Source organism: Adiantum capillus-veneris, chromosome 6, assembly GCF_014529385.1.
Source record: "Adiantum capillus-veneris isolate H3 chromosome 6, ASM1452938v2, whole genome shotgun sequence".
Lineage (NCBI taxonomy): Eukaryota > Viridiplantae > Streptophyta > Polypodiopsida > Polypodiales > Pteridaceae > Adiantum > Adiantum capillus-veneris.
Window position 1 is genome coordinate 24,588,090 of NC_140936.1, and position 22,592 is coordinate 24,610,681.

Below are 22,592 nucleotides of genomic sequence, written 5' to 3' on the forward strand. Positions count from 1 at the left end.
TATCATTAGAGAGATTTTTATCGGTTTTTGAGTTTGATAATGGATAATAGGTTTATCTTGAAGATCTTCATCCATAGCATCCATGGAAAAATCACCCTTGGAAGTCTCATCATTCATCAAAGCTATAGAAGTTGGATCCTCTTGCAGCCCATATATAAGCATAGATGTAAAATCCATGTCAATATCCTTTTCACAATCAACATGATGTAGGCAATCTTCAATATCATCCTCTGCTTTCTCATCTATATCCATGCTACTTAGCAAGCCATTATCACTTGGAAAAGGTTCATCGGGCACCCCCTATGAAGGGGTACATGCATCACAAAGCTCTTCTATACTGCTATAACCTTCTCCTTCAGATTGGGCCAAAAACCCATCAATTATGGAATCTGCTTCCTTGAAAATAGAATCGGCAAACATATTGCCAGAAGCAACCATAGGTTCATTGACATTATCAGGTACAACCTGTGTTAGGTTCACAGTCTTGGCCACTTCATCAGCTTTCATGTATATAACAGCTTTATTTATACAATCATCTGTAGTAAACATGTTGCCCTGCTTAGCTATAGTGCCGATAAATCCATTAAAAGCATGTAGTGGCTCATCTTCTTGATAGACTTGTTGAGAGCATCCCATGCCAAGGTCACTAGCTTGAAAAACATTTGTTGTATTGTCTAGCTCTTCCCTAGAACCAGTATTCAAGCTAACTTCCATACGAGCATTCTTTGAAAAAAAATCATATATTTTTGTTTCAACAGTAAATTCATTATGTACCTTTGTTCGATTGCTCAAAATATGGTCCTTCGTCGTTGAATCTGCTACTTCCAAAGCTGTATTTGCCTTGGCTTTACTTTTTGTAGAAATATGATCCCAAAATTGATCATAATTAAGGAACTGCATATGATCCCCTTCTTCTTTATAGAAAACAATCTGGATTCGTTCATTAATCTCCTTCATTGTTAACTCGATATTTTTTGAGCTTTCATGAACAAACCCTTCTGCAAAATAGTTCCACTGCATGGGATATGTTTCGGCCAGTTCTCGTACCTTATCTTTAAACTCGGAGGTTACAACTTCTTCAAAGGTCAAAATCATTCGATCTTCTGGAATTCCTCGACTCTTCATGCCCGCTTGATAGCATGCAAGGAGTCCATCTGGATCATGTCCTTGAAAATTTCCATACTGCTCATGTACGACATCAACTCCCATCTCCACTGCAGCATCAATCTACTCTTTCATCTTCATAGCTTTTACTTCTTGCAAACATCTCTGAACTAAGCCCAACATTTTTTACAGATCTGCTGTTGCTAGATTTTTATCAAATCTTTTGAAGTTTTAATCTGTTATAAACTGCTTCAATTCTGCTGGAATCTCCATCCTGACCTCCCACCTCGGCTCGTTTCACGTCGGGTTCACCAAGAATGTTGGGGGACAAATGTGCAAAAGGTGAGCCAGGAAGGAACCGGGATCCTAGCTGTGAGAGGTGCGGAGAAAGAGGTGCAACACACACAATTAACGAAAACAGAGCTCAAAATAGACAATTCACCTTACACCAAATAAGCCAAAGTATCCCTGTTTTAATCAAATAATTAAAAAAACGTTCTGCACTTTACAAACTTTAACCTGTCTTAATCCAGGTGCTAATCAAGACAATCAGTAGTAACCGCCTTAATCTGTCTTCTGCCTTCAACATCCAAAGCCTTGGGTGGTCCAATCTAGTTTATGGTTATCGGATTCATTCCGGGTTAATGGCTTGGAGAATAATGGCTTGGCGAGATTAGGATTAGGCTTGGGTTACCACTTTGTGATTAGGCATAGAGAGTTTACAAAAATCGGCTTAAGCAGGATTAGATTTAGGCTTTGCTAACGAGAGTTTAATGAAATCGAGAGCTTTTCTTGGCTTGAGAGTTTAGGCTTAGGCTTAGGAGTTTTAGATTAGGCTTAGCTTAATTAAAGGCGAGATTAGGCTTTGAATTAGGAGCTCGTTTCATCAAGGCTTCAGTTTGGCTCATTGAAATCAGAGCTTTGGCTTAGCTTGCAAAGATTTGAAATCCTAGCTTAAGCTTAAGTTGATCCGAAAAGGTTCGGCTTAAGAGGGCTTAAGATCTTTGGCTTGGCTTGCTTATGAGGTTTAAGATAGCTTAATTGCTCCTTCTCCTGGAGAGAGCAAATTCAATGAGATGATGAGAAGACAGAAAAAATCACACGAGACCTCTTTATATAGGTTGCATGGCGAAAAATACTCTTATTCTCGGCCATCCCATTAGCGATATCGCTAATGGGACTGGCCTCTTGATGACATGGCAGGCTGAGTGATGACCAGCACGGAACCCAACCCCGTTGGTGCCAAACCTGTGTGTGAGGAGCTTCTGAGTGTTTTCCATTTCTGCGGCGGCGAGTGCATTCGAGGCTCGTCTCTGCAACTGCGAGCTCCTTTTGTCTTCCTCGCTGACTGCGCTGCTGTCACCACTCCCTCCTTTCCATTGGCTTCACACCCTTTACAATTAGGGTGGCCATTGATTGAACGGCTGGCCCTTTTAAATGGCCCTTGGGTGGCCTTCCTTTGGTTGCCTTTGGGCAGCCATAGGTTGAGACCCTTGAGTGGCTATTTAAATTGTGAGTATGGGCGGCTTTTTGTTGGCCTTTAGGCTATGGCTTCCCTCGTAAGGGCACCACATTAGGCATACATATCGGCCACAACATTGCCAAGCAAGACAACTTCCTTCTGCAGTCCTTGACTAACAATATTATCAAAAATTGTAATGCCCTTATCAGCTTCTTAGTGGAATTACGCCTTCAAGATGCAAGCATAGGTGATTGCTTTGGCTTGAGAGTACTCCCTTTGCACTCATTGCATTCCAAGAGACGACATTCCGAACACGAGACTCCTCAAATTAGTTTCCACTCATGCATTCCAAAACCTGGATAAAGCTCAAAAATTCCCAGATGGCACACTGACCGGGCGAACCGGACTGGTACGGAACCGGCCCCCCGGTGCATCTTTAATGGCCAATAATTTGGCAACCGTAACTCCGATCACTGGTCTGAAAAGACCGACGCACTCCAAAAAGTGAGCACTTTGAGCCCGTGCATTCATTTCATCTTTGTCAATTCAGTTGCACTTGCCCAATCCGGTACGGATCTGCAATCGACTTAAACTTCAAACTGCCATAACTTCTTCACCGTAGCTTCAATTGACGAGCCGTAAAGACATGTAGAGCCCTTCAAGTACTTCATCTTTTATCAATAAAATCCCAGTTATGACCACTTCAAGCATACTCACTGTTTAGCATTACCAAGACATCTTTTGGCCCTTAGAGCCACATCTAGCACACTGCCAGCTTAAAATTGGCTTGTTAGCAAGCCCTTATAACTGTTGATTAATCATGTAGGATTCAAATACTCTTGATTGGAATTCCTTTGCTCATTTTCTTGTCATGGGAGTGGAGCGGCACGATAGTGGCATAGGTGAGAGCTTGGCAGTGTGCCTATCTCAAGGGCAAGGTCGGAGAGTGGTTGGCTAAGTCTCAGATTTTCTCGACCATCCCACTAGGGCTTGCGGGAGCTTGTGATCTCATAGGTGTATATAGGCAGTATCACAAACAAGGTAGTGCATCCCCTTGCATGCTTGTTTAAGTATTAGTATTACGATCCCAATCAGCCCCAAAAAAACAACGGATCAGCCCCAAAGGTAAAAGTACTCACAAGCCTCACAAGAGGTTTGGAATGTGTTCATTGCTACAATTTTTTCACTAGATGCAAAGTGAAGGGTTTTTGACTAGAAAAAGTGTCAAGATTTTTCTTTTGCATGTATGCCGGATGTGGTGCTCTCGCAAAAGCACGTAAATTTCTTGATGGTCATACTTTCCAGGAAGTTGTGTCGGGATGCTTATTGATTGCACCCTTGATGAAGTGCATGATATGCCTAGCATGTCTTTGGAAATGGCTCACCTAGAGGCGGCAGCACATGTGACAGCTGTGTGATGTGTCTGACTCAATGGCAAGCTCAGAGGGCAGATGGCTGAGCCAAGATCTTGTGAGTTGGTAGGTAGACATCCACAAGAGGCAAGGAAGCTCAGGGTTGTACCTAGACAAGCTTTGGTCCAAAAGCTAGTCTCTTAAAATGGGTTGATTGTTGGATGGTCTTGACGATGGCTCGGATGGATGAGGTGAAATAGGAGAAAACTTAATGGTATGCCTAGTTTAAGGCGATTTTGGAGGGAGATGGCTCAACCGGGAGCTTTTTTGGATTAGTCAACAAGGGCTTATGGGAGCCTGTGAGGTCATAGGTACACACAAGTAGTGGCATGGCCAAGGTAGTAACCCCTTACATGCTTGTTTTAGGCATTCAAGATATCACAATTACACCCCATCAGCCCCAAAATAGGAGCGTTTTGGGTCCCAAGACTGTAGTAGATCAGTCCTTAAATAGCACCGTTCTTGGCCCCAAAATAGGAGGAGGTCAATCCCAAAATAGCATCGTTTTTTGCCCGAAAAATGCAGCAAATCTAACCCAATATACGAAAGAGTTCTCAGATCACATGGAAGCCTCACATTATGCACGACAAAGAAGAGAGAATTCACATTCCTTGCGAGAGCACTAGAACGTGTTGATTGCTACGTTTTTTTCATTAGATGCAAAGTGAAGAGTAATTAGCCATAAAAAGTGTGTTTTCACATGTATGCCAAATGTGATGCTCTCAGTTCTTGATGGTCATGCTTTTCAGGATGCTTTTCGTGACAGCTCCGTGATGTGCCTATTTCAATAGCAAGCTCAGAGGGCAGATGCTCAATCGAGAACTTGTGAGTTGGTAGGTAGACGTCTATAAGTGGCAAGGAAGCTCAGGGTTGTTCCTAGACCAGATTTGGTCCAAAAGCTAGTCTCTTAGAATGGGTTGATTGCACAATATGCCCAACATGGATATTGAAAGGTTCCTTCAACATAACCTGAAGTTCACAATTGTCCCTAAACATGTTTTGGTCTAGAATGTTCTCTATTGGGGCATATTCATTGCAAGATATGCCCAATATGGTTGTGGCAAGGAAGATGAGGGATTTTTTCACACCTGCAAGTGGTTGGTATGTATGCTAAAGTTTTTAATGGGCTTGTCGTCTAGAAGGTCATCTCTTAGATTGCATTGATTGCAAGATATGCCAAACATAGCTCTGACAATGGCTCACATGGAAGCACCGGCACAGGTCACGAAGAGAGTTTCCAATTTCAATTCAAGTTGTAGAGGCAGTTGCAGGAGAGAAACTTCCTTAGTGTTTTTGCAACAGCCAGCCTAGCATTTTTAGTCCGCAAGATCAACTAGTGTTTTAGGGGTATTAGCCAGTGTTTTTAGATCCATGCCTAACACCACATTGTCGTGCTATGACACATACATAGTGGGAATGCAGTCTACAAGAGTTATCTCATAACTTTTTAGATACATAGTTATATCTCCTATAATGTACATATGCATACCTAAGTATGATAATAAGCTTTTATCTCATTCTATTATTTATCTCAAGGGTAACATATTCTTACTTTACCGTCAAAAAGTACTATGGAAAAAGCGTCAATAGCTCCGTCTCTTTAACTTGGGACAAAAAGCATTGATTATTTATTTCTACTATGTCATTATCATCTTACACCCTAGCTAGATCCTACATCTAGGGTAAATTCCAATATATATATATTCTATGTATTTTTCTTATATTTATTTTTAAATAGCTACTAGGAAGGAATCAAATCCTAGTGGGACACTAGCTTCCATGATTCTCAAACATACCCCTATTTTAATGCATTATTGCAAGCATGATTACAAAACTGTCAAGGAGCCATGTCATACTCTCATATGGCATGAGGTGTCCATTGGAATCAAATAAAAGTCTAGGCTAAGGGGACCACAAGAAGACTTTTGTTGCCAAAACTGTATACTATTTTGATAAATTTGTTACACAAGGTTCCAATCCGAATTGGAAAAAGTATATAAAATGGGAGTCGTAGCTAATGAGCTGAATTTTTTGTCCATATTTTTACTTTTTTATTTGGAGCCATGGTTGAGGAGATATGATCAAAATATTGGACCCCAGTCTACCCACATCATGCAGGGACAACTCAATTCTAACTTTTTCAGTTTCTGTTCACACTGGCTCTTCTCTTCTTGTGTAAACCCTTGGGGGTTCCCTTCACCTATAAAAGGGGACCTCTTCTTCCTTGAAAACCATCGAAGCATTCAATCCATTACAGCCATTGATGAGAGGAATTCATGAGGGAGTGAGTAGTAATGCATAATTCTACTTAGCCACTAACATCAGCCTAAGCCTACACTTTGTCCTAGAGGAAGACTAGCCACTCTTGTAAGCTATCCTTGGACGGTCAACTCTAATAGAAGAAGGTTTTGGACTTGGTGTGTCAATCAAAATTGAATTCTTCTCTCTTCTTCTCTCTCCATCAAAAATGGTGGCGAAGGGTTTGACAAGTAAGATGTGTTCTACATTGATATTTTGTTGATTCCTTGTTGTTTTCTTTTTCGTCTCTAATCCAACATATATATATAAATCTAATATCAACTCCTTAACCAAACCTATCTCTCTCACTCTTAGAAATTCATTCTCTCTACAAATTCTAGGTTCTTCTTGCTACACATACATCTCTCCGCGCAGTATCCTTATTGCCTAAGGGCAAGAATAGGGCTTGGGAGGGAAACTTCTCATCTCTTCACTTCTCTCATATCTACACTTCTCACATACTATCCTAGATGAATAATCCACATGATGAGAATTTCTATCCCTTCCACTCTGTGCGTCTATTAGAATTAACGTATGGATTAGCCGTAAAATATACTTTCAACGACGTATAGTGTTTCTCTTTGGCCCAGAAAGGCTCAATGAAATACTTCTTTCACTGGATCCCATCATACTACCTCTTATAGACTATAACTTTTCTTTTGATGTAAGTGTTGTTATCTTGCTATGAACCAAGAGGATTTGTATACACAATTAATCCCCATCACTAGACAAAACATATATATTATGGTAAGCACAAAACTACAATTCCAAAGAACAATTCGTAGCCTATTTGGTCAGCAAAGATTGAATGCCATTAACTGATCCATTAACCCTTTCAAATTACCCATTGTACGATATGACCATAACCTTGATGTTTTCATCTTTGTATTGTTTTGATATTCTCTTTTGTGTTCTTTCCTTGTGTGTGTGAGTACAAGAGAGAAAGAATGAAGCTTCTTTGATTGCACTTCCTTCCAAACCCTATACTTCATGACATCTATGGTTTAACTCCTTCATATAGTTTTTGGAGTTCTCTCACAAACTCTCACAACCAAAAGCCCGGTGCTTTCTTGGCAAGACTGCAAATTTCTCGACATATTTTTTGGTGAACCCAATGTGAATCTGCAAGGGTGAGAGTTTTTGGGTAACCATGGGTGATCATGTTGAGCAACAAGGTATGCATTTTGACCCAGCAACAATGCAAATGTTCCAAGCATTTGCAATGTTCATGCAACAACAACATGCCATTGAAAGAAGGGAGATTTCAGCAACCAAAGCCATACAAGCAGTCGTCAACACAGTGGATCAGTTCAATGGAAAATATGTAACCAAGTACTTATGCGAGTATGTGAAGGAGATGGAGTTGCACACGTGTCAGAAGGTGAGATGATTCAAAGATTTGAGCTAGTTGTTGCTCCAGAAATTAGAGAACATGTTAGGGGAATTAAAGATGGGCATCGGAGAAATTGGGAAGAACTCAGAGTAGCTTTAAAGGAGGAATATTTCATGGAGGACTCTGAGAGAGTGACCAAAAGAACATTCTTGGAATGGGTAGTCAAGCGAAAATCAAGGACTATCATTAACAAAGCTACTTAGGTAATTTGAGTGGCGATATACACAACTCACCAAGATAGAAAGGGCCACACTAGATGCAGAGAAGACAGATCTTTTCTTACAAGATGCAGGTAAAGATTTTCAAGAAAATTTGGAGCTTCTTCTTTAAGATAAAGATGCTGAGAAATGACTAAAGACCGACTGGAATGAGGTTGAAGGTGTTGTCCCACTGCTTGCCAAATGACAAAGAAGAAGGGACAAGATGGTAGTAAACACTACAGGTCCTTCCACCTCAACTTCTGACAAAATGGTAAAGCCTAATTTTATCACTCCTAAGTTTGATGAGTCCATGCTAGATGAGATTGTGAAGGGAATGCGTGACTTGAAGGTGAAGCTTGCAAAGCTTGAAGAAAAAGGCCAATCATCAGGGCCACATCCTAGGCAAAGACAACAGTCCAAAGAAGGGTTTGTTAATAGATGTATTTGGTGTGATAGTACAGACCATTTAAGAAGGGATTGTGATGATTTTAGTGATTCTTTGTCAAAATATGTTGTCTTTTTTAAGGATGGTAAAATCCACTTAAGAGAGACATCTCTACCCTTGAGAACTAACTTTGGGAAGGGGGGAATGCAAACCTTAGTTGAAGATATGGCAACTGACCATGCCACCTCTTCAGTTGAGGCAGTTACTTATGGAGTAAAAATTGAGCATCTTAGTGATGAAGAGGTGAGTGACCATAATGGTCAAATATGGCCAAATGTCATGCAATTAGCTAAAAAGGAAAAGCTTACAAAAGAGATTCTACATGAAGCAAGTGATTGCATACGTCTAGAAACAGGATGGAATGATTAAGTGGACTCATTGTCAGTGCATTCCTACATTAAAAAATGCCAACAAAATGAGGCTATTGTAGAAGATAAGCGCAAACATGAGAATGCTGATGAAGGACCATCAAAAAGAGCTTCTAGAAGTGGGGGCAGAAGCGACTTAATGCCTTCTCAAACACCCTCAACACAAGGAGCATCTCCACCTGAAGTGCTCATGAAGGAGTCTACAACAGGAAAGAAGAAAGAGCCAACAAAAGGTAAGACAAAAGGCCCAACTTATAAACTACAATCTGATATTGAGGTTGCTACAGATTTAATCTTGGAGGAAAAGATTTTGAATAGCAAGATTGATTTCGCTCTGGGAGAAGTCCTTGGCATTGCAAAGCGTGAATTCCATGAGGAGATCATTGACATCATCAAGAGGAAGAGGCAAACTCTTGCCGAGGTTGCTCGTCCACAGGTTGATGAAGAAACCTTGAAGACACAAGGGATGCAGTTGCAAAATAAGGAGGATGTTGAAGTTGTGTTAGGATGCTATCAATCTAGTGGGAGAGTGAAGCAAGTGCATTTCTCTCAAAGGGTCATTTGTCAAAGTTAGTAGAGCTACTGAATGAGAAAATAAAAAAGGGAATCTTGGAGCCTTCTTGTGCTCCATACTCGAACAGGTGGTACTGCATTATTGTAAGCATGATAACAAAACTTTGTCAAGGAGCCATGTCATGCTCTCATATGGCATGAGGTGTCCATTGGAATCAAATAAAATTTTAGGCCAAGAGACCACAAGAAAACTTTTATTTCCAAAACTGTACCCTATTTTGATGAATTGTTTACACAAGGTTCCAATTCAAATTGGAAAAAGTATATAAAATGGGAGTCGTAGCTAATGAGCTGCATTTTTGGCTCATATTTTTACTTTTTTATTTGGAGCCATGGTTGAGGAGATATGATCAAAATAATGGACCCACATCATGCAAGAACAGCTCATTTCCAACTTTTCCAGTTTCTGTTTACACTGGCTCTTCTCTTCTTGTGTAAACCCTTGGGGGTTTCCTTCACCTATAAAATGGGACCTCTTCTTCCTTGAAAACCATTGAAGCATTGAAGCCATTCAAGCCATTGATGAGAGGAATTCATGAGAGAGTGAGTAGTAATGCCTAATTGTACTTAGCCATTAACATAAGCCTAAGGCTACACTTTCTCCTAGAGAAAGACTAGCCATTCTTGTAAGCTATCCTTGGAAGATCAACTCTAATCAAAGAAGGTTTTGGACTTGGTGTTTCAATCAAACTTGTATTCTTATCTCTTCTTTTCTCTCCATAAAAATGGTGCCGAAGGGTTTGACAAGTAAGATGTGTTCTACATTGATATTTTGTTGATTCCTTATTGTTTTCTTTTTCATCTCTAATCCAACATATATATAGAAATCTAATCTCATCTCCTTAACCAAACGTATCTCTCTCACTCTTAGAAATTCATTCTCTCTACAAATTCTAGGTTCTCCTTGCTACATGTACATCTCTCCCCGCAGTATCCTTATTGCCTACAGGCAAGAATAGGGTTTGGGAGGGAAACTTCTCATCTCTTCACTTCTCTCATATCTACATTTCTCACATACTATCCTAGATGAATAATCCACATGATGAGAATTTCTATCGCATCCACTCCGTGCGGTCTATTAGAATTAACATATGGATTGCCGTAAAATACACTTTCAACAACGTACAATGTTTCTCTTTGGCCCAGAAAGGCTCAATGAAATACTTCTTTCACCGGATCCCATCATAGTACCTCTTATAGACTATAACTTTTCTTTTGATGTAAGTGTAGTTATCTTGCTATGAACCAAGAGGATTTGTTTACACAATTAATCCACATCACTAGACAAAACATATATATTATGGTAAGCACAAAACTACAATTCCAAAGAACAGTTCAACGTAGCCTATTTGGTCAGTAAAGATTGAACGCCATTAACTCATCTACTAACCCTTTCATATTACCCATCATACGATATGACCATAGCCTTGATGTTTTCATCTTTGTGTTGTTTTGATATTCTCTTTTGTGTTCTTTCTTTGTGTGTGTGAGTACAAGACAGAAAGAATGAAGCTTCTTTGATTGCACGTCCTTCCAAACCCTCTACTTCATGGCATCTAGGTTTAACGCCTTCAAATAGTTTTTGGAGTTCTCTCACAAACTCTCGCAGCCAAAAGACCGGTGGTTTCCTGGCAAGATCGCAAATTTCTCGACAACGCTGTAGCGCTACTTCTTGGCATCAGAGCCCGCGAGCGTTTCCAGTTTTCAATAGAGCAAGCCATCGTTTTCATGTTTCAATCCATCGCCAGTGAGGCAATGCAAGATTTGCTTTAAGTCTACCTATTTCAGATGCGTTTCGGTACTTTGGCAATCCATTGAGCCCTCACCTTCGCCATTCCTTTGTCGTCATCAATTGCTCCAAGGTTGTCCATCATCGGCATCGTTGCGATCTGCGATCTGTGTTTTTAACCCTTCTCTACGTGAGAGATTTGCTTCATTTCTTGTCACAAATCTTCATTTTTGCAGCCATATTTTTGTCCTTCATTCCTCTCACATCGGGAGCGCAAATCAGCCCCATATCTACCCTTGGTGGCCAACCGAATCCCACATCCAGAAGGATCCAAGGTGCATCAAATCAACCTCATCATTCGAGTAAGTAGAGTCTGCACTTGAGGTATTGCATTATGTGTACATTCCATTTACACAATCTAAAGAAAATACCAAATCGGCAACGGTGTGGGAGCCCTTGAGAGGGTTGGTTGGGACCCCATCGGGTGCCACTCTTCTCTTCTCTCTTTCTCTCTCCCTCTCCATTTCTATTGCATTCTCTCAGTCCCTCTCTTCTGAGATGTAAAATGTAAAACTAGATCTTCACCATTTCAATCGGCTGCAGCTGATGTTTTGGCCCTAAAATAGGAGGAGATCAATCCCAAAATAGCACAGTTTTTGGCCCAAAAACACAAAAAATCATCCCTAATACGGTAGAGTTCTCACTTCACATGGAAGCAGCACATTATGCACACCAAAGGTGAGAGAATTTCGTTCCTCGCACGAGGTTTGGAACGTGTTGATTGTTACGTTTTTTCACTAGATGCAAAGTGAAGAGTAATTGGTTCGAAAAAGTGTTTTCACATGTGTGCTAGATGTGATGCTCTCAAAAAAGCAGATAAAGTTTTTGATGGTCATGCTTTCCAGGATGTTGTTTCTTGGAGCTCATTGATTGCAGCATACGCATAACATTGCTATGGAAAAAAAGTTTAGGGTTTTTTTTAGCACCAGAAAATGCTCATTATGTATGCAAAATGAGGTGCTTATGAAAGCACATGAAGTTCTTGATAGGATTCTTATCCAAAAAGGCCGTCTCTTATAATATGTTGATTGTAGGATATGCCCAGCATGGCTGTGGCAGTGGCTCACATGGAGGAGGAAACACAAGTGAGAGCTTGGCAATGTGCTATAGATCTATGAGTAGTGATGATTCATGCAAATACAAATCAACCATGGAATTCCATGGCAATCATCAAGTTAGTACATGTATATATATATTTGCAATCATTGTTGGGTAAATTAATTTCCTGAAAATGTTTTCCAAAGACTACATCTAGAGCTTTGAATTTACAAAAAATAGGCCACTTTATTCTTGGACCTACCCATGCTCAGAATATCTTGTACCCTAGATTCTGAGAGGTCACTAACTACAATGAAATCAATTATTCCGTGGTTTTGAAAAAACAAACTTTGGGACTCGCCTTTCCCAGTAGTGCCCTAGTTTTTGAGTAGTTTTTGAGTATTGATCGAGACTTTGTCTTAACTCGGACTTAAGTAATTCATTTGAAAAATGTCAAGCTTTGAATATTCAAAAAATAGGCCACTTTATTCCTGGACCTACCCATGTTGAGAATATCTTGTACCCTAGATTTTGAGAGGTCACTAACTACAATGAAATCAATTATGCCGAGGTTTTGAAAAAACAAACTTTGGGACTCGCCTTTCCTAGTAGCGCCCTAGTTTTTTAGTAATGGTAGAGACTTTGTCTTAGCTTTGACTTAAGTAATTCATTTGCAAAATGTTAAGCTTAAACTACTATGAGTTGAGATCTCTCTATATCTCTTTCTCATCAACATCGCATTGTATTTACTAGTCGGCCTACTAGAGGCATCAAGCTACACAGAAAAATCTCAATTTTCCTTGGACCTAGCTTTGTTGGTTTCTAAGATGTGGCTCCATCCCACTATCTAAGAAAACTAGCAAGCCATGCTTAGATGCTTTTTGACGAGCCATCAAATTATACTGCAAAGCCCTTCATGCTGACAAGTTGTTGAAGCCACAAATATTAAAAAATTCTCATCCAATCAAAGATATACTCTTATTCTGATGTATACCATTATGCATTTCTTATTGCACGAAAACTAATTCCATGACCACATGTGAACACAACCGGGATAAGAAGTGGCCATTACCTAGAGAATGCGTTGTTGCAAAATAATCCCTACACGTAGCTGCAAACTTTGCACAACACCTTGCAATAGCCTTATGAAGTGTACATCTTCTCTGCCACTCTTTCTGTTGTCACACTGACTTCTGTCTCTCTATTCTTCGATAGAAGAGCCAGCCGGCTCTCTCCCTTCAATAACTAGCACCTTCGCAAGGTTGTAAGCAAGGAACACGTTGAGGGAGCACTGTTAAGCCTCTTTGTGGGTGACGCCATTGGAGCAACCTTGGAATGCAGACGATGGCAAGCTATGTCACTTGAGAGCTCCTCAGAAACGTCTACAAAGCATTCTTTTCAATAAAGGAACAATCATGGTGCCTTGACTGTTCCTTTCGTAGAAACTCTTTTTTAAAAGGCCTTTCAACGACGTTTTAAAATAAAATTTACCCAACTCTTGGGCGCCCAAAATATTCTCTCACGATTACCTTAGTTTGAGAAGAGGTGAATGCGGGAATTCATGACTGCATCATGCATTTGTAGCTTCTCAGTGGTGCCACACCTATACGAAGCACTTGAAGTGGGCTTGGAAAGTGCATTGCAAATGAGTGGTAAGTCTCTCTCTCTCTCTCTCTCTCTCTCTCTCTCTCTCTCTCTCTCTCTCTCTCTCTCTCTCTCTCTCTCTCTCACACACACACACACACACACACACACACACACACAAACACACACACACACACACTTGGTCACAACATCTGACCTTGATAGCATCTATGGGGCTCGGATTATGTCCTGAATCACTATTTATCACTACAAAATATGACATCCAAACCTGTTACACTCAAACTAGTTTTGAGTCGTGGCCTTAGGGGAGTTTTACCTTATGATTTACATATTAAAATACTGCTTTCTTTTGCTATAGGGTTGTGGTTGCTCTAGAACCTCATCTGGAGGGAGTTGTTGACTATACTCTGAAACACTGTAAACATCTAACTTTATGAGCTCAAGTTGAAAAATTGAGTTGTTGCCTTATGGGAGATTACCTTGTGCTTTTCTGCTAGCTTTTTTATGTGGATCACATTGGCTGAATTAGAGCTATTCACCATAAATTTAAATATATATTCTTATCCAAAAACCTCCCAGCATCATGTTTGGGTTACCTTGTGGGTGCAACCCCCTAATTTATCTCTTACCTGGTTTTAATAAAAGCCCATCCTTTGGCCTCTTACCTGGGCGACTTTGGATTTGACTAGTTTTACTAGGTTTTTTATCACACTGTCGTGGCACTCATAATGCAGCACGACCTCGCACTAATGACCTCGTGTGTTGAAGGGTTTCCCACAGATTCTTTGCCTCCCTCTCACTGAATGATTCTTGCCTGGAAAACCTCTTACACTCATGAGAATGTTCAACGCTAAGCGGCCGCACCACCACCACAAGTGATTATTTTTTGGAGGTCTTCCCTGCCTCTTCCACTATAAAAGGTGAGGGGTTCTTCCCTTCACTTAGGCTTGGTTTCCCTTGGCAACTTGGAGAAATACTTGGGATTGCATCTGCTCATAGGTTTTTTATCTCAATTCTTAAACTAAAACCCATGCTCTGTTATCTGATTAAACATGATTTTTTTGGAAGAACTGTTCTTTTGGGTTTTTTGTTAGCAAAGAAATATGAAATGAGAAACTGGGTACAATTTTTACACATCAGCAAGGGGTTTGCTTCTTGCCTAGTACTAACTGCATACATACTCAATCCTCTTCTACTATGCTAGATAATGACATCCAATCTATCATACATATGGTTACTATTTTGATTTTTTGATATTGATGGTGAGTATAAGGTTGAGCCTGGTGGTGGTGCTGGTGATGCTGCCATGGAATATATACATTCTGTAGCAAATCTGTACTTTTGGGATTTTCCTTAGCTAAAAGCAAATGGTTTGATAAACCTCGGCACTAATAAGCACACATCAATAGAGGGTTTCTTTTTGCCTGATACTGATTACATACACTCACTCTAGTTTTTTGGTTGCTTGACATAAATGGTACCTTCTGCTTGATTGCCTGGATGCCTGGCTTTGCTCTGGTCCAAGTTTGATAAAACAGTAAATACAAAAATCCCTATATTTAGCAGGGGGTACTGGTTCTTTTTTCACTACTCCTGGTCTTCTAAACCTGCTCTCCACTTATGGATAATGATCTGGTGTTGTAGATACCTAAGTTTTTATGGTATTATGATTTGGGAGACTGTTTGAACTTACTAAACTGAACGCCACCTATTGCTTGGTTGTCGGGCTTAGATCTGGTTTTCCATTATAGCTTGTGCATACTAACCTGGTCTGGTATAACCGGATAAAGCCAGACTTTATACCTTTTGCTTGATACTTAGATTGTTAACTTAATACTAGTTCTTTTTTTTTCACTACATCTGGTTAGAATCTTCCTGGCCAACTCTAACTTAAATCTGGATAAAGATACTTTGGACTTGCTCACTAAACTTGAGTAGAAATATATCTAAATTTTTTTTGTTTTTATACCTTATGGTTGGTTCGTTATAACGCCAACTAAGCGATGACTTGAAAACATTTTTTACAAGTGAGAATGAGCTCCATTCTTTTTTCACTCTGGCTGACACTTTTTGGGCAGTCCAATCTAGCTGCTATTTGGATACCAATCTCTTAAATGGGTGTTGATAGGTAAGCAGGCCTATTACAAAAGATTACTCGAATAACTAAGGTTTCTTCTGGATGAACTAAACCTTGTTTTTTTTCATACACTCCTTAAACTAAGGAAATTACATATGATGATATGGAGTTGTCGACTTCCTCTCACAGTAAAAGGTTATTTTAATCATATGAAGCAATTCTGGTAGAATTACTTTGTATAGGACAAAAGCTAGTCTAAATACTTTCTAAGTTTGACATGGATAACAACTGATAGGTTCTTTGAAGACTGCCATACGTAGCCAAGTCTAACATATCTGTTGTCTTGACTATATGGATGCAGGTGAGAATTCTATCTTGGCTTAAAGAGGTTTTAGCTTGCTGCAGTCCGACTTTGGAAACATTTAATGAATCAATTGGGATAGTTTTGATACCTTTGTACAAATTCATTTGGAATGATACTTCATTCTTACTATGTTGTACAATTATAAATCAAACACATAGTTGTTTCTGGACTTATCTTTGCCTAGACATCTTTAGCCAGTCGTTGTTTTGAACATCCTGTTCATTGGTGTGTTATTTATTTAAGTTAATAGGCTCTACACACACACACACACACACACACACACACACACATACATGGAGAACCAATTGGATGCTTCTCTCCATAGAAAGCTTGTTAAGTATCCTTGAAAGAGGATACCTTGGTTGCATTGTCATGAGGAGCTAGGAAAAATTAGTGTAATGTAATTATTTTTTGATTTTCTTACACCACCTAGTTGGCATGTGCGGGGCTATTATAGTCCTTGTTTTCTCTCTTTCTCTCTCTCTCTCTCTCTCTCTCTGTCTCTCTCTCTCTCTCTCTCTCTCTCTCTCTCTCTCTCTCTCTCTCTCTCTCTCTCTCTCTCTCTCTCTCTCTCTCTCTCTCTCTCTCTCTCTCGGCAATGTACATAATACATTCATCACCATTTAAGAGAGATTATATACATTTCTCTTCTTTCTTTTGTATTTATGAGTGTTACAAAAGACATAAATTATGCATATTTTTTAGCTTCGTATTTAGAATTGTTTGTTAATGCTTGTTGGGGTGAAATAGCATGAGAAATGTATATAATTTTCTATCATCATTTTTATTAATTATTTTGGTCTCTCTTTGTGCTGCTCTGCAAATACAAATGCCATACATAAGGGATTTTGGAATTTAGAATCATCCCTAGGTATAATGAGCGGGGCAATGGTACTATATTAGTTTTTAACAAGTGTTATTTGTTCAATTGTTATATGTTTCTTACCATTGGCTTTTAATTCATGTATTTTTTTAATAGGTTATCTTTATTTAAGTCAACATGGAAGACCAGCCATTGGCGAGCATTTATAAATGCTCATCAAGTTTCATGTTTCATTAAAGGATTTTTGGGTCAATATCGGTACACCTGCAACATACACAAAAATAATGTCAATGGAAGAAGTCTTTTTTACATGTCTCTTGCTTCATGGGCAGCTCTAGGAGTTTACATAAGTGGACACAGGTTTATGTTGCATAGCTGGGCTCAAAGTAAAGTTGCAAATAGAGATCAGCCTTCATTGCTTAGAGAGAAGCAAGTTCAAAATGATCAAAAGGCACTCACCACATTTCAATCATCCTCAATGTCACGTGAGGAGGAGAAAGAAGAAAATCATTGTTCAAGTGACACCAACCTTCAGTCTATGCTAGGATCCAAGACTCCAATCTTTCGAACAACTGCAAACGAGAAAACCTTTCTTTGCAACAATTTATCTTTTGAACACTGTGCATATATAGAAACTTGGAGCACATTTGCAGGTGGTGGCTGAGTAAGGCCTTGGTTTATTTTCACTTAAAAAGTTCATGTATGCAGACTTGGCTAAGGAAAAGAAAATGAAAGAGGCAGTTGATAAGTTCATCCATCAAAAAAGAAAGACATTATCTCCTTTGAATAACGAGAAAGAACTAGAAGATAGTGACTACATGACAGAGCGACAAATTTTCTCAAACTAAATCAACATAGACGGTATATGAGGCTCAAAGTAGGGCCAATATTTCCAAACACTAGTAAAGGAAACCATAGAAGGATCTCCACCAAGAGATATCAACAAGGGAAATTGCTGAAGGTGACAAATTGGATGCAATAATGGTCGATTTGGATAGCGAAGATGCAAGCCAAGGAAATGATAGTGAAGCCTTGCATACACCAACCGTGCATGATGTTTTCTATGCTCCAGCAAATGTACTACAAGAGAAGGTGACTATCATGGGTTCATCCAAGATCAGATTAGAGGAGAATATCCAATGTAGATGTGGATTGTTTCTTCAAGGTATGCCACAAATTTTTTTCTTTATTTCATTTCTTGATGCAAACACGAAACAAATTGGCATATGAGTAGTTCTTTCAAAGCTAAGTGGTGGAAATAAGTATGAACAATTGAGGGTTCAAATTGAATCAATCAATCATGATACCATTGAACTTTATATTCCTGGAAGCCTCGTACAAGTATCATAATTGCAAACTGTGAGTAATGATTGAGTTTAAGTTGTGTCACTTGATATGGTTATTTTTCGATTAATTAGTAACTCACCTTGGTATATTTGAATCTAGGGACAAGTGATAGAAGTTCCAGTTGTGTATATAAGTATGAATGAGCATAAAACAACTTACGAAGAGCTGGTAAGAATTTTTTCTTATACTTTTGATTTTTTGCTTAATTTTTTTTGACATTTTAACTCTTGAGGTACAACCTTGCAAGGATACAAGTCTTTCCTCATTTTTACAAGAAATGCCATAGTTTCAATTCAACTATAGAAGGGAAGATAGATATTTTTGAAGTTCAATTGGAGGTTGGTCAATTACATAAAATTTGAATATCTTCTTAGAAGAGTTTCTTATGTATTAATTTTGTGATCTCAAGAAAAATGTCACTCCAAACAAGGCCTTCAATTAATTGGAACCAACAAATTTGTCTTCTAAATATGATTTGGGACATTCAAAACATGTATTTGTAGACTGTGTTCTTGAATTTACTCCATGAATACTGGAGTACTTTATCTACATGTTTTCATAGGTTATAAATATTTTGCATGGATCATCCTCACATATGAAATCGACCTCCTCTTTCACAAAAGATGATACTTGGTACTCAAAGATGCTTGATCAGGTTTGTGTAACCATCATGTGGCCACTAAGATGTTCTTCAATCGTAGTGAGTTTTGTTTTCAATAAAAGTTTTTTCTTCAAAGGTGAATGGCCAAGGCGCTGGGACTCCAAACAAGCAAGTCAAAGAGGTACTGTAAGGTTATTGGATATTCAAATACATCACGTTGTAATATACTTTAACAGATCGATGTTGTGGCAAGTAGCTCACCTTTGAGTGCAGGATTTTGCATTGATTTGGAAAAACACCGCTGATGAAAACAAAAGAGTAACACTTCTTGAACCATTTTTGAGCAAGCAAAAACATATGCCTCTCTAAGTTTGAAAGTTTATTTATTTTTCATTGTAGCATACATTGAAAATGTTTGACTTGACCAGGCCCTCTAAAGAACATTCTATATCTATCATACAAGATTTTGTGAGACTACCTTTGGTATATTTTTTGTAACATTCAATGGCCTAATAACTTATGTGTAGCGAAAATTAGCATGAACATAGTGGGCATTTCATTAGAATAGATTCCTAATGAGAATTACAAGAGTGCTTGGGTGGAGAGAGCAACAAAAAGCATAACACCTAGTTAGATAGCATCGACAATACTTTCAAAAGACAGAGAAATTAAGCTATTGACAACAGTTGAGGACCGGATTTTCATGGAGCCGGTCCCCCCTCCAAAAGGCTTTGTATTATGGTTTCTCCCATCAAGAGAGACATTGTACAATACAATTCTTTGTGTTCCTTCAAGACTAGCTAGTGCAATGAAGATGGAAGCTTCATGCACTAAGCAAAACACTTAATCAAACACAACTTGAATTATCCCCGTTCTCAGACCCAAGACCTCACACACCTTCGAAGATGGTGCGAGCTAGCAGGGTATGAGAGTAGATTGAGAGGAAGAAGGAGTATCTTACGAGAAAGATGTACATCTCCTCACATAATCACTCATATTAGCATAGATTAGCTTAGTAATTAGCTTGGTAGAGAATATGAGCATGCATGGAAGCTTGGCTCTTGGTTGGATTTGCATCCACATGCCAAGAGAGTGTTGATGTAGGCTTCTATCTCACAAGCTTGGAGTAGGTGATGAGCTCTCCATTAAAGCTTGGGAGGAGATAGAGTATTCTTTCTTCACACATGGTCAAGTGTGAGTGTGTGTGTGTCAATGCCAAGCAAAAATCAGCCCCCTCTCTCTCTTGGGCGATCCCTTCCTGCTAAATTGGTATGGCTTTTGCCTCATTGGACCTCCCCAAGTCAAGCCAATGGGTGTTAAGCAGCATAAGTAATAGCCTTCTGACATGTGTCCCCCTTTCCCCTTTTGTGAGAGCTTTAGGTAATTAAATAATTAAACTAAACTCTCATTGGACCCCTTTGCCTCCTGGCCAATAGGAATCAGGCAAGCCATTGGGCTCCTGAATGCTCATTGGACCCCTTGGGAGACTGCCCAATAGTCTTCTAGGAGACTTAATTCTCATTGGTTTCTTTTATTAAATGTTTTTAAATTAATTAAACTAGATTTACCCTAGCTTAATTCTCATTGGTCCACTTCAAGGGTCTTCCAATAGGAATTGGACACACCTTGTGGGCATCTGGTCTAGGGAGCTGACATGTGTCCCTCATTCCCTTTGTGTAAAGGGAGCCTGTGTGTGTGTGTGTGTGTGTGTGTGTGTGTGTGTGTGTGTGTGTGTGTGTGTGTGTGTGCTTTCTCTCTCATCCCCTACCTTTAGGGCTCACCCCCTCCCATGTAGGGATGTGCAAAGACTTTTAGGGCACACACAAAGCATCCAATTTTCCCTAGGGTTGACCTTTGGACACAACCTTTGAATTTTGGAACCTTAGCATTTTGGAAGTCTTAACGGGCTGAACCTTAGGGTCTTTTTAGCCCATTGTTGCACATGGCTCTTTTGCAGATGGCCCCCCCCTTTGGATCCCTATTTTCCCTCCTTTGGATCCCTAATGTGGCCGGTCTGCTAGCTTAACCAATATTCTAGCTTTTTCTCCCCTGGCCTTCCCCACATTAAATGATCAGTTTAATATGATAAAATCATTTAGGAGAATTAGATATTGATTATTATGACATTTTTTGAGTATTATGGTAATTATAAATGTTTTAGTTATTTAATGGAAGTTTATATGTAGGTGGCAAAGCATCCCTTGAAAAATGATGAGGAGAGTGATACAAAGCCATTTGCAAGTGATACATTTATCACACTTCCAGTATTTAAATGGCCATATGTTTGTTTCAACTTGAGTATGTCTTTTAGGATGATGATAACCCCATCAACAATGCACAATCTAAGAAGCAAAAAGTTTCTTGTGTGAGTAAACTATTGGTGAGTGTCTCCAATAAATTGACATGAATACTTGAATGCTATAGTTGTGTGGTAGTTCATTGATATTTTAACTTTGGTCCTATTGCTAGGGAAAAAACAAAACAAAGAAAAGAGTTCCCTTGAAAAAGAAAATATGTTTATACCACTAACTCTTTAATAAATATATGTATTCATCTTACAGCTTACATATTAACATGTTTTGGTAGGTTCTTAAAGATGTTGCCAACTAGCAACCATGTAGTACAACTACTGTAAAGACAAATGGAACTTCAAAGAGGGAGAAAAAAGTCCCTGCAAAATACAAAGAAAACTCTTCTAAAGTATATTACTATTAACTTGTTTATATTTATTCCCTTGAGCTCATTATCAACTTATGTAACTTATTGATTTTGTAGATTCTAATTGCTCGAAAGATGAACGTGAATCTTTCTCATCAAGGAATCAAAACACTAACTCATGTATGTGAATTCATGTATACCTAGCCTTGGGCCTTTTGTAAATGTCACAGCACGTATACTTTAAGTTTTTTTTGAGCTAAAGATCTACTTGTTATGTGGCTGATTGTTGATTTTGATAGATCAATAACATAAAGCAATCAACAAAGGAAGCCATTTCTTTGAAGCTTATGGGAGAGGACAATGTAGACTTGATGTACAAACGACTTAATGACTTTTTGAAAGAAATTCAAGAGAAAACTCCTAAGGAATCATTGAACTTTAGGAAATTGCGCTAAGGACTTGAGACATTGGATGTTTTGGTGAGTTGGGCATTCCAATGCAAGAAAGTGAATATCACTAAGGACAAAGGAGAAGATGTTGGTCAAGATGAATTGAAGTACTTTAGATTTAGCTTCACTAGCAAACTCATATCGGGACGATACTTGCAATTTTGAGATGCTACTCTCTTTTTTGAGTTTTTGTTATTTAAATATGTATCCAACAAGTATGTTCCCTGTATTAGACAAGCCACCTTTTGTGAGACATATCTCAAGAAGATTTTGTGATTGTTTATAGTTTTACTACTTGACCTCATATTTTATGAAGATGATCAAATATAACTAATTTGTAATAAATGCGGGCAAAAAACATGTCATATGTACATGTGATAGAAGTATTGTGCAACACCATTTATGCTCTTGATCTTTTCGAAGCTCTTTTTTTCTCATTGTAGAAGATTAAGCATTATGTATACAAAGTTCATAACTTGAACTATATATCCCAAATTATACGCATGTATCGATCATGATAACCAAAGTTTGGATCATATTCAATATGATATATCGAGGTACCAACATACCTCTTTGAAACAAACTA

At 38.9% G+C, this 22,592-nt stretch overlaps 1 pseudogene; it reads left to right on the forward strand.

The window, feature by feature from the left end:
* Positions 1–17,128: 17,128 nt before the first annotated feature.
* Positions 17,129–21,761, forward strand: LOC147455269 (uncharacterized; annotated as a pseudogene).
* The last annotated feature ends 831 nt before the right edge of the window (positions 21,762–22,592 follow it).